We start from the raw sequence: 16,096 nt of genomic DNA on the forward strand, positions 1-16,096 counted from the left end.
GTCATATGTCACATCAGGGCAAGATGCATCAGATTCAGATATATATAACTCTAACCCATAATCTGCAGTAATGAACCCAGGAAGTCAACCTACTATCTATAATAATCAGAATAGGAAGTCAGACTACTATCCCTGGCAACTAGTCCAAGAAGCTAACCAATAACCCTTATATTATTTGTCCCCAAACAACTGGGTCTTGATTTATAACTGACAGCTTCTCTAATTTTTGCTTCCTTTTCCAACTTAAGAACAGCTGAGAAAAGCCAACTATGCATACTTAACTAATCACATAGGATGCCCTGCTTCTGTTTGGTTTTTCCATGCTAACAGCCTTCAATCAGAGCATACCTGAAGTCTTCTCTTTATTCCACTATAAAGCTTTCCCAGCCCCTGCCTTCAAGTCTCTGCTATCATGAGCACACTATGAAGGCACACACAAGAATTGTGTCTTTCTACAATGTCAGCTTTATTCAGTCATGAAACAGGGTTAGCATCATTATAAAGCAGGTTCAGGATTCCAAACTCAATGACATTTAACTACTTATTTAAATTTGGCTTCTTACATGTCACACAAAGCAAAGCACAAGAAAAGTTCCACAGCACAAACAAGCTAGACTAGGGGGTAGGAAGTTAATAACCAAACGTGAAGTCAATCTATGAGCACATAGGTGAGATAAGGCCTCGGTCTTGGCACTTACTGCTTATTATGTTCAAGCAGTGGAGGATCTCTGTTCTGTTCAGTGGTCAACTGGGCAAAGCCTTCAGTGGCAGCTGCCTTTTAAGATGTGGTCAGACGTGAAAGGGTCAGTGTCAAGACAGTTTTTCCAAAGATCCTCCCTTTATAAAGGGAGGCTTTGCAGACTCATCTGTTGCTGCCAGTTATCAGTTGTAAGTATGTAATCAGCTGGTGATTTCAGAGATATCTGGTCTTAACTTCTTGGTTGCTTGCATCCCTGCTTGACATAAATTACTACTTGAGGGGCACCTGGGTGGCTCAGTCGTTAAGCATCTGCCTTTGGCTCAGGTCATGATCGCAGGGTCCTGGGATTGAGCCCCACATCGGGCTCCCTGCTCGGAGGGAAGCCTGCTTCTCCCTTTCCCACTCCCCCTGCTTGTGTTCCCTCTCTCGCTGTGTCTCTCTCTGTAAAATAAATAAATAAAATCTTTAAAAAATAAATAATAAATAATAAATAAATTACTACTTGACATGAGTAACTCCATCTTGCTTTCCACAGTGGCTGACTCCCCTGCTACAGTAACCTCTGAATAAACAGCTCATGCTTGTTCTCATTTAAGTGGCCTGTGTTTATTTCTACAGTACTGCTATGTGTTTGTTCCCTAAAATCACAAGGAATTCTTTTAAAAAGCTCAGTTTCACATGATTCTAGTACAAAATATGTTAAATTTTAGAATCGTTCATTGCAGTACAGAGCATATTTCTGTTAGGTGAAAGTTTCACTTTGAGTTATTCATATAGATCTTCATATTTTTCTTTTGATTGGAAGACTTTTCCACTGACTACCTTCTGACTCTGCTTATCTCAAACCTGTTTTTCTTTCACAAGTTCATACCTCCTATGCACAAGGTGGCACAATGCTAGGTGACTCAGCACAGCAGGAGGTAGGACATTCCTAGAAGTCTTTTCTACATGAACAGTCAGTGATAAATATATTTACAAGTAGCATCAGGCTATATCCAATCTAAATATACCTCTTATTCGTTTTCCTCCAAGCTGGACTCCCTACCATAAAAAGGGCCTATCATCATTCCAATACCATTAAACACAAGAGGAAATTTGATAGAGAAAAAATAAAATACAGAGTGGAAAGTGATGGTAGATTTAACATGTTATTGTTAAAATATCTTATTTTTTTTGCAAATGTTATGCAAACTTATGGACACATTGATAGGTTTCCTCCCCAAACCTTGGAACATGCTCATGAAAGAAGGGACCCAAGGCTTAAACTTCATTACGTTCACAGTAAATACATCTCTGATATGCCATAGTCATCTTTAACTTTTGCCTTTCTTTTCTCTACTCCCATACAATCATGAAGGTTTACTTGTCAAAGAAGATCCACATACATCAAAATGGAAAGTTTAAACAATGCCCTTTTGGGCAGAAGAATGGAGATAGTTTTCTGGGAAGATAAGAAGGCAAAACCTGAAGTAATGCATTAGTCTAGAATTGAACTGGGAACTAGAAGTAAGGAATTTCTGCAGGAGATTGTGCCCCTAAGCTCTGAGGGTTTATATATTCATCTTACAGATTAAATGTTGGGTTTTCTCTTTGAAGTGTTCTTTCTGCCTTTTAATACCAAGTGTTCAATAAAGCGATGATAACTATATAACGTGTGCTTTGGAGAATTAAGGGATAGATTTATATCTTCCCTGGAGAAAGGTTAGTGAAGGACATTATGGTTTTTCTTGCCTCACTCCTATAAAGCCAGCACATTGGAGCACTGTTTCTACATCTCAAAAAACTAACTAAAACCTATGGAAGAGTGTTCTGTGGCATTGAGGAAATAAAAAAACAAGAGATGCAGAGAAAAAAAAAAAGAAAATGGAATGGAAAATGGAAAGAGAAACACAGAACATAGCAAAAGAAGAGCTGAGAAAATATTTTCCCTGATGTAATATTTTATGGAGTTTTCTAGGGATACAAGAAATCAATACCCAAGGGAATATGCCAATTCATAATTATAGAATTAGCTAAGTTTATTATTGATAAAAGAAATAATTCTGCATGTATGTAGGTAGTCCCCACGTGACTAAAAACTCGTAATGGGTTTTCAGCACTATTTATCTGGAACTAAAGCTACTATCAAGCTTTAGCAAGCAGTCAGAAGTTACTCAATTTGCATCAGTAGATACATTAAGCTTACTGTGATATCCTGTTTTATATAACTCTTTATCAGTACCTCCTATGGATGCCCCTACAGTACATTTACTTGACTGTATATATGATTAGTCATATTCTTCAACATTCCTCAGTTAGGTTAGGTTAAGATTAATTTCCCACACAATACTGTATTCTACCACAATTCCCAGCAGTGCTTGGGAACTTATTAAAAATGCATCTCAGATCTACTATATCTACTATACTGGGAGTGGGGCCCAGTAATCAGGGATTTGCCAAGACTCAAGTGACTCTGTCACACTTAAGAGTTTTTGCTTACCATAACTAGTAAGCCAGAGGTATTCAACTACTATCTTTATTATTGTATCATTTTAATAAGTGTCACACTACAGGCAACATGATTTGTCCAACAATCTAATCATGTCACTAACATAAGGGCTCTATGCATAAAATATAATCTTCAGATCAGGTTACACTCTGTTGTCGTTAATGCAATAATGTGTGGAAACAAAAATAGGTTTTTGAAATAAAGAGACAATTTATCTTTTTGTTTTAAGTTAACTAAAAAAAAAGAAACATATTTGGTTAAACACATTTCTGTATTATACTTGATTTAAATTTAATATTATAATACAAATATATTTTTATTATAACCCCATAGTCACTTGGGGACAACCTACATTCATACTTTAAAATTTTTTGAAATAAGAGTCATTCTTAGTTCTCAAATGGACTTAAATATCAAATTATGTGGCCTTATGAGCCAGTATATACCTAAGTGTAATGGGGAACCTCCAATCATGAAGCAGAAAACATATGGGAATACTTTATGGAAGAGAAAGGAAGACCTCGTCTCAGAAGAGTGACTGTTACATATCTCATGAGAGTTAGTAGCCTCAATTTACATTATCACTATCTAGTGAAGGGTTTACTATAATATGTCTAACAATAATGGTCCTTCCACACAGATTTCCTTTTGAAAAGCAAACCTTTTTGCCAGGCCTCAAATAATTTAAAGAGATAAGTTGTTGTTCAAGAAAATGGACAGAAAACCATCCAACATATATTTAATTTGATATTCAGAAGGAAAATGAGAAATTGTAACAGTGACAATATGTGAAGATATATTGACTGAACATAACCCAAAGCTGAACAAAGACACCAATCCACAAATTCTAGAATTTCATCAAAATTCTAGGCAGGATAAGGAAAAAAAAAAAAATCTAGACCTAGGCACAATATAACAAAAATGCAGAACATCAGACTAACAAAATCAAAAAACAGTCAATGAGAAATAATTGAAAAAGTGAATTGCCTTTAAAGGAGCAACCACCAGACCAACAGTTATCTACTCAAGAATAGCTGAAGCCAGAAGACAGCAGAGAGGTGTCTTTCAATGGGTTGAGAGATAAAGATGTTAACCTAGAAATCTATAGCAAGGAAAATACAGTTTCAGAAAAGAAATAATTGTTTGCCATTGGCAGAATCTCACAAAAGGAATATGATACTGGCTGAAAAATCTGATATACAGAAAGAAATAAAGACCTGTTTTAAACTGTTCAGGCTACTATAACAAACTATCATAGACTTGGTAGCTTAAACAGCAAACATTTATTTCTTATAGTTCTGGAGGCTGGAAAGTCCTAGATCGAGTTACTGGTAGATTTGGGATCTGGTGAGAGCATGCTTTCTGGTTTATAGATGTCTGTCTTCTTCTTGTGCCCTCACATGGAGGAGGAGATAAGAAGGTCTCTTTTATAAGGGCAATAATCCCATTCTAGAGGGCTCCACCCTATGACCTAGTCACTGCTCAAAGGCCTTACCTCCTAACACTATCACACTGGGGGTTAGGATTTTAACATGACTTTCGGGGGACACAAACATTTAGTCTATAATACTCAGCCTTTATTTTTATTTATTTATTTATTTTTAAATAATTTATTTATTTATTTGACAGAGAGAGACACAGGCTGAGAGGAAACACAAGCAGGGGGAGTGGGAGAGGGAGAAGCAGGCTTCCTGCAGAGCAAGGAGCCCGATACGGGACTCGATCCCAGGACCCTGGGATCATGACCCGAGCCGAAGGCAGACGCTTAACGACTGAGCCACCCAGGCGCCCTCAGCCTTTATTTTTAGAATTCAAACAATTTATTGGGTCTCCTGAAAAAGCTTCCAGCATCAGACTTATATAAAGAAGATGGTAGTTATCTCCCAAAGAATCTGAATTTTTCATTCTGAGACTAGCTCAACAGCCTAAACTCTCATTGTCTTTGGGTAATTGACATCAGCACTCTTGATGTGTTTTTTATGCTCTGAGCCAACATGCCCACCAATATATGACTCCTAATGATCGGGTACAGAATGCTGTTTACCTTTAGGAAAGTACTTAGATTCTTTTGTATATTGTATAGCCCTTCCTCTCTTATAACATATTTCCTAATCACCTAATCACCTCCTAAAGACCCCCAATTCCTAATATCATCATGTTGAGACTTAGGATTTCAACATATGAATTAGGGGAAAGGCACAAACCTTCTGTTTATAACAAGGCCACAGAAAGTATTAAGTGTACAGCTAAGCCTCTCAAGCACTGATTTTATAAAACAATAAAAAATAATGTTTCAGGGGGCGTAGTAAAGTAAGTTGGAATTTAAATATTCAAAAACAATAGCATATAATTTCAAAGAGATCTTAGTTTGTGTTGAAATACCCTTAGATCTTTGTGTTCAAAGAACACATATATTAGCTATAAATGAAAACATAAGTATACATGCTAAAATTTATAGAACCACAAATTGATAAATACAAGAGGATAAAAAATTAAGATAGCATAAAAGATAAGTGGGGCAAATAGGAAGGGCAGAATAGCATTGTACACTTAAATCCAAACTTATGTCAATATAATAAATACACATGGAATGTTATAATTCAAAAATTTTTTCAAAGGAGAAAATCAAAACAAAGAAACAAAAAAATTACTACTGTTAAGAAACAGTTATAAAACCAGAAGATACTGAAGGTGTGAAAGTAAAATTATAGAAAAAATATACCAAGCAAATATCAACCATAGCATACTGAGGCATTAACATGAGACAAAATAAACTATATGATGAGATAATTACTATAAGTAAAGAGAATTATTACAAAATAAAAGAGCAATGCAACATAAAATTAAGATAATGTTAAACTTGCATGGGCTAATATAGATTAAGATATAGAGGGCATATATTAGAAATGCAAGATTTAGACAAAGTCTCAAATCTTATTAAATATTATTGTTCAGGCAGATTAAAATAAGTCATTAACTGTGAACAACTCTATCCCCACAAATTTGTTAATTTAGTTAAAATGGACCAATTCTTTGAAAGGCACAATCTGTCAAAAGTCACACAAGAAGAAATAGATTAAGTTGAATAAGCCTATATCTACGAAAAATTAAGTCAGTAATTAAGGACCTTCCAAAACAGAAAATACCAGCCCCAGGTGGGTTCACTAGTGAATTCTTCCAAACGCTTAAGGAGGAAATTACAAATTCTCTACAACCTTTTTCAAAAGATAGAAGGATGGGTAATAGTTCATAACTCATTCCATGAAGTGAGAATTATCCTAATATCAAAGCTAGACAATACCTCTCATGAACATACATGCAAAGCTCCTCAACAAAATATTAATAAATCAAATCAAACAGTGTAGAGAAATAATTATACACCGAGGAACAAAAAGACAAGCTATAGACTAGGAGAAAGTATTTGCAAAAGACACATCTAATAACGGATTGTTACCTAAAGTTTACTAAGTAGTATTAAAACTCAACAATCAGGAAACAAACAGCCAGATTTAAAAATGGGTCTAAGATCTTAACAGACACCTCACTAAACATATGGAGTTGACAAATAGGCATATGAAATGCCCAACATCATGTGTCATCAGGGAAGTGCAAATGAAAACAACGAGATACCACTATACACCTATTGGAGTGACCAAAATCTGGAACACTGACAACACCAAATGTTGGAGAGGATGTGGAGCAACAGGAACTCTCACTCATTGCTGGCGGGAATGCAAAATGGTACGGCCACTTTGGAAAACAGTTTGGTGGTTTCTTAGAAAAATAAGCATATGCTTACCATACAATCAGCAATCATGTTCCTTGGCATTTACCCAAAGAAACTGAAAGGTTATTTCCACATAAAAACCTGTACCTGGATGTTTATAGCAGCTCTATTCATAATTGCCAAAACTTGGAAACAACCAAGATTCCCTTTAGTCAGTTTGAATGGATAAAGTGTAGTATATCCACAAAATGGAATATCATTCAGTACTAAAATGAAATGAGCCATCAAGTCATGAAAAGACATGGAGGAAACTTACATGTATATTACTAAGTGAAATAAACCATTTTAAAAAAGACTACATAATACTCTATGATTCCAATTCTGTGACACTGGAAAAGAGAAAATTACAGAGACAATAAAAACATCTGTAATAGTCAGAGGTTGAGGGGAAGGAGGGATGAATATGCATAACACAGAAGACTTTTAGGGCAGTGAAACTACTCTGTATGATATTTTAAAGGTGGACACATGACATTATAAATTTGTCTAAATATATAGAATGCAAAACACCAAAAATGAACCCTAATATAAACTATGATGTGTCAATGTAGGTTAGCAATTTTAACAAATGTATCATTCTGGTGGGGGATATTGGTAACGAGGGAGGCTATGCATTGGAGTAAGAGTTATATGGGAAATCTCTGTACTTTCTGATCAATTTTGCTGTGACCCTAAATTACTCTTCAAAAAAAAAAAAAGGTATATTAAAAAAATCACTAAGGATATAAACGGTATGAATAACAGAAATAACAAGCTCAATCTAAAGTACAAGCATAAAATACAGATTGAATAGTTTAAGAAGACACTCTTATTTACAAAGAGGGCATTTTAGAATATTGACAACATTTAGGATCACAAAACAAACTTAGCAAATGTCAATTGTTGAAATCATAGATTTTACTCTCAACTTGAATATAATTAAGCAAAATATTGGTTCCACCTGCACCCCATCCCTAAGAAACACATACAATGTTTGGAGATTAAGATCAGCACATGTGGAATTCAACTAAACACACTCCCCATTTTCTCATTTATATTTAAAATATATGTATAAATGGATCAGAAATACAAATATATGATTTGTGTTGTTTATAATTAATATAGTCTTTATTCTTTTTTCTTTTTTTTATTATTTCATTCTTAAGCTTTTTTTTTAAGTATACCCCAAGTATAGATTTGCATGTGCTTGTCTCATTTTGTCTTTAATTTAACTTTATTAATTAAAATATAGTTTTATTCTTTGATTTAAAAGATTAGAGGTTTGCAAATAAAACACAAGATATTTGAAATTTTTATAAAAATATTTTAATCATAAGCAGTCAGCAATTTTTCTGAATTGATAAAAAATTACAATATTTTTATACTTTGCTTTTCTCCTTAAAAAAACTGAGTTCTTTTCTTTGAATGTACATTTTTTAAAAGTAACATTAGTTCTTTTTTTTTTTTCTTAAGCTTTAGCCATATGCCATTAATTTTCATTGAGGCTAGTTTTTAACCAGGATCATATTAAAGTATTGATTTTAGATGTTATCTTATTATCTTGCCAGATGGCATGAGGGTGAAATCTCATCTTGGGATCCTAAAAAATGAAATAACCTACTTTCCAGAAATAGAAGGCCGTTGCACGAGACTACTCTTTATAGATGTTTAATTTCTAATGATGTGACAACATGAAAAACAAAATGTAGTTGAACTCTACTGAAAATAAAGTATTTTAAACATGTCCCTGTCAAAAGTATATGATAAGGTTGGAATGACATTGCTACTACTCATTATATCATCAGAAGTTTAAAAACATAAGTAATACTATTTTACCATGAAACAGCAAAGTCAATTAGGCATTTGCCTTTAAGTCCCTTCTGATATATATATATATATATATATATATATATATATATATATATATATATATATATATTTAAATTTTTGCCTCACTACACAGAAATAAAGGTATAAATATGACCCAGACTAGGCTAGATGGTTTGCTAGAATTTATACAGAATTTTCACTTACTAGAAGGAAGAAGGAGTTGACCATTCACTAAAACAGCAGCAAACTGAACTTTTGATGGGGAATTAAGAAGAACATTTTTCTTTGTGGGTTTGCAATCACAGAGTAATGTATAAAGGGCTAATGCCAACCGAAAATTATGCTCTTCCCCTAAAGGAATGCACTTTCCTGTATTTTAAAATTCTGAACAGTAAAGTGTAAAAAGAAGGAGTCCCATAATGGATGCTTACATTCTTGGAAATAGTGTCTCAAAATAAAATGATAAAGGTGGTTAGCAGCATGTCTGGGGTGGTCATTTTTAATTTTTAATTTTTATTTACTTGTCTTTTTTTTTATTTTTTTTTAAAGATTTTATTTATTTATTTGAGAGAGAGAGAATGAGAGACAGAGAGTACGAGAGGGAAGAGGGTCAGAGGGAGAAGCAGACCCCCTGCTGAGCAGGGAGCCCGATGCGGGACTCTATCCCAGGACTCCAGGATCATGACCTGAGCTGAAGGCAGTCGCTCAACCAACTGAGCCACCCAGGCGCCCTGTCTTTTTTGAGTATAGTTGACATGCAATATTACATTAGTTTCCGGTGTACAACAGTGATTCAACAAATTTATATTACGGTATGTTCACCACAAGTGTAGGTACCATCTGTCACCATACAATGTTATTATAATACCAATGACTATATTCCCCATGCTGCACCTCTTATTCCCATGACTTATCCATTTTAAAACTGGCAGCCTGTTTCTCCCAGTCCCCCTCATCCATCTTGCCTCTCTCCCCACCCCTCTTCCCTCGGGTAACCATCAGTTTGTACTCTGTGTTGATAGGTTTGATTATGCTTTTGGGGTGATCATTTTTAACAGTTTCAATTGTAAGAGAATAAGAAAATCCACTTCTGTAAGGCAGAGACACTCTAAGAGCTTGCATTCACCCAGAAAGTGCTTATCAGATACCAGGTCCTGCCATGCTTTTGACTAAATTAATACATTTACTCCTCTCAACAAATTTATGAGTTAGATGCCATTGTTATCACTAGTTTACAGATGGGAAACCTTAAGTAGAATTACATAATTTGCCCCAGGTCTCACAAATAATATGTTTTTTTTGTTGTTGTTAAATACTGAGGATTAAATGTTTTTGTGCAGATCAAACTGTTCTCCAACAATAGATCTGATGTAGAAGTATGGCCAGCATCCAAGTGGACAGAGCATAGAACTCTGAAAAACCAAATAGTTCAGCTATTTGCAAAAGTGTGTCTGAATAGAAAAATAAGTACTTATAAAGGGAAAAAGATTGTTATTCCAAATATCCCTAAGTAGAGAATCCCTCTGAAAATGTATGTAACAGAAAAATAAAAATTTGATAACATCTGTAATATATAAAGAACTTTTACAGCTCAATACCAAAAAGGAATGAATAATCCAATTTAAAAAAATGGGCAGAGGACCTGAGTAGACATTTTTCCAAAGACATACAGATGGGCAGCAGACACATGAAATGGTGCTCAACATAACTAAGCATCGGGGAAATGTAAATTAAAACCACAAGGAGATATCACCTTATACCTGTCAGAATGGTTATAATCAAAAAGACAAAAATAACAAGTGTTGGTGGAGGATGTGGAATAAAAGTAACCCTTGCACACTGTTGGTGGGAATGCAAATTGGTGCAGCCACTGTGGAAAATGGAGGTTCCTCAAAAAATAAAAATAGAATTACCATATGATCCAGGATTCCACTACTGGGCATTTATCCAAAGAATATGAAAACACTAATTCAAAAAGAAATGTGCACCCCTATGTTTATCACACCATTATTTACAATCGCCAAGATATGGAAGCAACCCAGTGTCCATTGATAGGTGAATGGGTAAAGAAGATGTGGTGTATATATACGATGGAATATTATTCAGCCATAAAAAACAATGAAATCTTGCCATTTGCAACAACATAGATGAATCTAGAGGGTAAGTGAAATAAGTCGGTCAGAGAAAGACAAGTACCACATAATTTCATTCATATGTGGAATGTAAGAAATAAAACAAATGAAAAAACTAAAAAGAAAAAACAAAACAAAACAAAACAAATAAACCAGACTCTTAGTAAATACTGAGAACAAACTGGTGGCTGCCAGAGCAGATGAGTAGGAAGATGGGTAAAATAGATAAAGGGGATTAAGAGTACACTTATCTTTTTTTTTTTTTTAAGACTTTATTTATTTATTTGACAGAGAGATAGACAGAAGAGCACAAGCAGAGGGAGTGGCAGAGGGAGAGGGAGAAGCAGGCTCTCCACTGAGCAGGGAGCCCGATGCGGGACTCGATCCCAGGATCCTGGGATCATGACCTGAGCCGAATAATATGAGCCACCCAGGCGCCCGATCAATTTTTTTTTAAAATATTTTATTTATTTATTTGAGAGAGACAGAGATAGTGAGAGAGAGCTCGAGCAGGAAGGAGGGGGAGAAGCAGGCTTCCCGCGGAGCAGGGAGCCCGATGCGGGGCTTGATCCCAGGACCCTGAGATCATGACCTGAGCCGAAGGCAGACGCTTAATGACTGAGCCACCCAGGCGCCCCAAGAGTACACTTATCTTGATGAACACTGAGAAATGTACAGAATCATTGAATCATTATATTATACACCTGAAAATAACATTAACACTGTATGTTAATTATACTTGAATAAATAAATTAGTGGCATCTGCATGGAAGTGCAAGAAAATATTGCCTTTTTGAAACAGCACAGAGATCATGAAAAAATCAAAAGCTTATATAAGCAAATTTGTAATTGTTTACTATAAAATGCTCTAACTTAATAACAATATAAAATTTATTGTTGCACTTATCTGTGACATTTTAAATAACTTTCCAAATGCAATTGCAATATTAGCATTTTCATTATTTTCTTACAGCTTACAATCATTCACAACACTGATGCTTTTGGATGATTCTTTCTAATATATAACACCCCACACTGTTATAAAAAAATTCTGGTTGATTGTTTTTAAGTTGATGAATTTTGGTATTCTATTTTTGATAATTATTTCAAAAGATTATTATTAACTAATGCAAAAGACACATAAATCCTAAATAATCAGTCCTTTAAAAATGCTAATAACGTAGAATGTAATGCCCATGGCAGTCATCTGTTAACAAGACTATTCTATATAGAAATTAGTTAGATAAACAAGTAAACATTTTCACTCATAGTTTTCCCTCTAATAAGTTCCCTTATCATATACTCTTGGATTTAATAATCAGAGAGACCTGCTCACTCACCTGTATAATTTTCCGTACATTTCTTAATCATTCTTAGCTTCAACTTTCTCATATCTAAAATATGTCTGCTTCTTAAATTGCTGGGCTGTAATAATCACTAAGTGATATAATAGAAGTTATTTGATCATAACTCTGGAGACCCTTGACTTACCTCTATCCAAGGAAGCCTTTAGCAGACTCTGTGTGAAGAGAGTCTTGGATTCCTCAAATGGAGCTTCTATAAATTAAAAACTTGTTATCTGTGTAAAAAATGAGTACTTCTCATATGGTTTTATTAGGCTTAAAGAAGAGCTTTCTGACCAGACGTAAGAACTGGCAAAGTTGACAGAGAATTCTATCTTGTTATAATATATGAATATAAACTAAAGGATAAAACAGCCTTTAGGATTCATACAGGTTGGAATCTGTTATTTATATCAGAAGAAGAGGAGCTGATGGAAACGATGTTAGTGAGCACTTTATGTCAGCTAATATATAATCTCATTTCACCCTCAAGCAAATAGAAAGCACAAAGAGATAGGATTATTCGTCCATTTTTGCACATGATAAAATTGAGGCACAAGAGGTAAAGAATTTGTCCAAAAAACACAACTAGTAAGTGGGGGAGTATAATTTAAATGCTTTTATTCAGTCTGCATTTCCATAATTGACTGAATAATGAACAATGAAATATATATGTTAAAAAAAGAGAGAACAATATCCAGGAGGTTTTAGATTACAAAGCCATCAATACAAAAGTGTGGATATTTTTTCTTTAGCAAGCTTACCCCAGCTGTAATTAAATAAGCCTTTCTGTAATTAGACAAACCTTTGTGTAATTATATATTGTTAAAAGTTTCTTCTTTTCCAGGCTAGACTGGATGTTCACTGGGGACAGAGTTACCAATCACATATTGTGGTATCGTGGTTTCTTATCCCAGGGCCTGGCACAGTGGATATCTCAAGGAGTTATTTTTTTAATAAAAATAGGAAGATCATATTAGAAAGATAGAGGATAAAAAATACTTCGATAACTGACAGATAATAGCATCTACTATTTATTGAGTGCGTTCTCTGCATTTAGCATTGTTTTCACAAGTCTATGGAGTAGGTGCTATTTTTCTCACCATGCATTCTAGGAAACAAGTGAAGCGGCAATTCATCACGGGCAGTCTGTCTACAGAGAATACCCTATGAACCACTGTGTAGTACTTTTTCTGAGACATGCAACTCTAAAGGAGAAGAGTGGTCACATCTTCCAGTCTCTATATGCCCATGTGAAGAGTTAAATTTTATTCTGTGTCCAGTGCCAATCACTCTATATAGGGGAATGGCATTATTCAACATGCATAATAGTAATACATCATTTTATTTATTTTTTTAAAGATTTTATTTATTTATTTGACAGAGAGAGACACAGCGAAGGAGGGAACACAAGCAGGGGGAGTGGGAGAGGGAGAAGCAGGCTTCCCGTGGAGCAGGGAGCCCGATGTGGGACTCGATCCCAGGACCCTGGGATCATGACCTGAGCCGAAGGCAGATGCTTAACGACTGAGCCATTCAGGTGCCCCAGTAATACATTATTTTAGTTAACATTTTGTGGAGAATATGTTGGAGTAATTAGTTAGGTGTTTGTACTATGGTAGTGGTTGTAGCTATGTTGAAAAGTGGTTGAATATACAAATACTGATAAATAGATCCGGATTGGCAATTTCCTGTCAGGCATACCTCAGAAATATTGTGGGTTCAGTTCCAGACCACCACAATTAAGTGAATACCATGGTAAAGAGAGTCAAATGCATTTTTCTGCTTCCTAGTTCATATAAAAGTTATGTTTACATAATATCATCATCTATTTTTTTAATATCATCATCTATTAAGTGTGCAGTAGCAGTAGGTCTATAAAAATGTGCATAATTTTATTAATATATTTCATTGCTAAAAAATGTGAGCCATAGCCTGAGCTTTCAGCTTTTTCTGGTGGAGGGTCTTGTCTTGATGTTGATGGCTGCTGCCTGATCAGGGTGGTGCTTGCTAAAGTTTGGAGTGTCTGCAGCAATTTCTTAAAATAAGGGAACAGTGAAGCTTGCCTCACTGATTGATCCTTCCTTTCATGAACAGTTTCTCTGTAGCATGTGATACTGTTTGCTATCATTTTACCTACAGCTAAACTTCTTTCAAAAGTGGAGTCAATCATCTCAAAGCCTGTGGTTGCTTTATCAACTAAGTGTATGTAATAATCTAAATCCTTTGTTGTCATTTCAACGATCTTTGCAGCATCTTCACCAGGAGTAGATCCTTCCTCAAGAAATCACTTTCTTTGCTCATCTATAAGAAACAACTCCTCATCTATTACAGTTTTACCATGAGATTGCAGCAATTGAAATATAATAATAATGAAAAACCTTGAATTATTGCAAGAACTACCAAAATGTGACCCAAAGACTTGAAATGAACAAATGTTGGAAAAATGGTGGCAGTAGACATGCTTGAATAAAGGTGCCACAAATTCAATGTAAAAATGCATTATTTGCAAAGCACAATAGGAGGAAAGCACAAAAAAACAAAGTATAGCTGTAGATGCTACTGGTAGTCAGTTATGTGTCTGAAATTATGAAAACAATTCTGGATTGGGGATAGCACTTATGAATCCTCAGCATCTATATTGAGTTGAGACTTGAAGGAAAAGCTTATGCAAAGTTAGTCTGTGAAGAGGTAAGAAAAAAGGAAGCATCCATATCAAATACTAAAAATCAAATGAAAAGAAGTGAAATGAAATAGCACAGTATAAATAAAATAGAAGAGCAGAAGGAGTTCAGTTCGGACAAGAGACTGAACAGATCAAGAGAAACTTGAAAAAATAAAAGAAGAACGTGTGTTTTCTCAGAAGTAAAAAGAAGAGAGCTGTTCAAGGAAAAACTGAACATATAGATGTGCAAAAACATTGTGATGAGAATAAAGTGAAAACATCTGTCTATCAAGTCAAAGGGAAGTAAAAAATCTCTTGCAAGATATTTAAACCTTTAAGGTCAAAATAGTTGTAAAAATATGGAAAGAGAAGTGGGTATAAATTGTTTGCATTTTATTTTATTTTATCATTAGAAACACTTAGATAATATACTTACCCTATCGGAAATTAAAAATAGAAAAGGACGAGAAATGGACTCAAAAATTAATTGGAGTTGAAAGCAAGAGCTAATTTTTTGTTAACCTTGGCAATGGCAATTTAAGTACTTTAGCTGGAGTAGAAGGCAGACCTCAGCGGGTGGAGGAGTGATGGGACCTCACTGGTGGAGGTAACTTTTAAGAAGTTAGATTTAAAGTGGGGAAAAATACAGAAAGCTGAATATAAAATTTCCTAAATTCAGTGAGATATTTGGGTTTCTATTTATCCCTGTAGATTACAGCATGAGAAAAAAAAAATCCATTTGTTTTGGAAACACATTTTCCAAAGTTAATTAATCAATAAATGAATCAATCAATCAATTTACTTAATTGCCAAGTTACATTTTTTAGGAAGAAGAAACTTTCTCTTGCTGTTCCTAAAAAATACGCTCTTCTGCGTAAAATGAGAATCAATGCATCTTACTTGTAAGAATGGATGAAAAAACTTATGTTTACTATTTCATTCTCATCAATTTGATGTTGGCAAGATTAAAAGCTTCTCCATCTACCAACTTAGTTCAGTGATTGGGGGACTGTGAATTAACTGTCAAAATCTGAAAGACCTTTTATAAGGAGAAAAAAAAAGTTTATGTTTGTGCCAGTGCACAAAGAAGTGGCTTCCTGGACAGCTAGAGATAATGATTTATATATCATCTTAATAAGAAGACGGGGTTAAGACTTCAAGGGAAATTAAAC

The sequence above is a fragment of the Mirounga angustirostris genome, unplaced genomic scaffold (assembly GCF_029215605.1).
Source record: "Mirounga angustirostris isolate CCGP_5_RB_7025 unplaced genomic scaffold, mMirAng1.0.hap1 SCAF_2, whole genome shotgun sequence".
Taxonomy (NCBI): Eukaryota; Metazoa; Chordata; class Mammalia; order Carnivora; family Phocidae; genus Mirounga; species Mirounga angustirostris.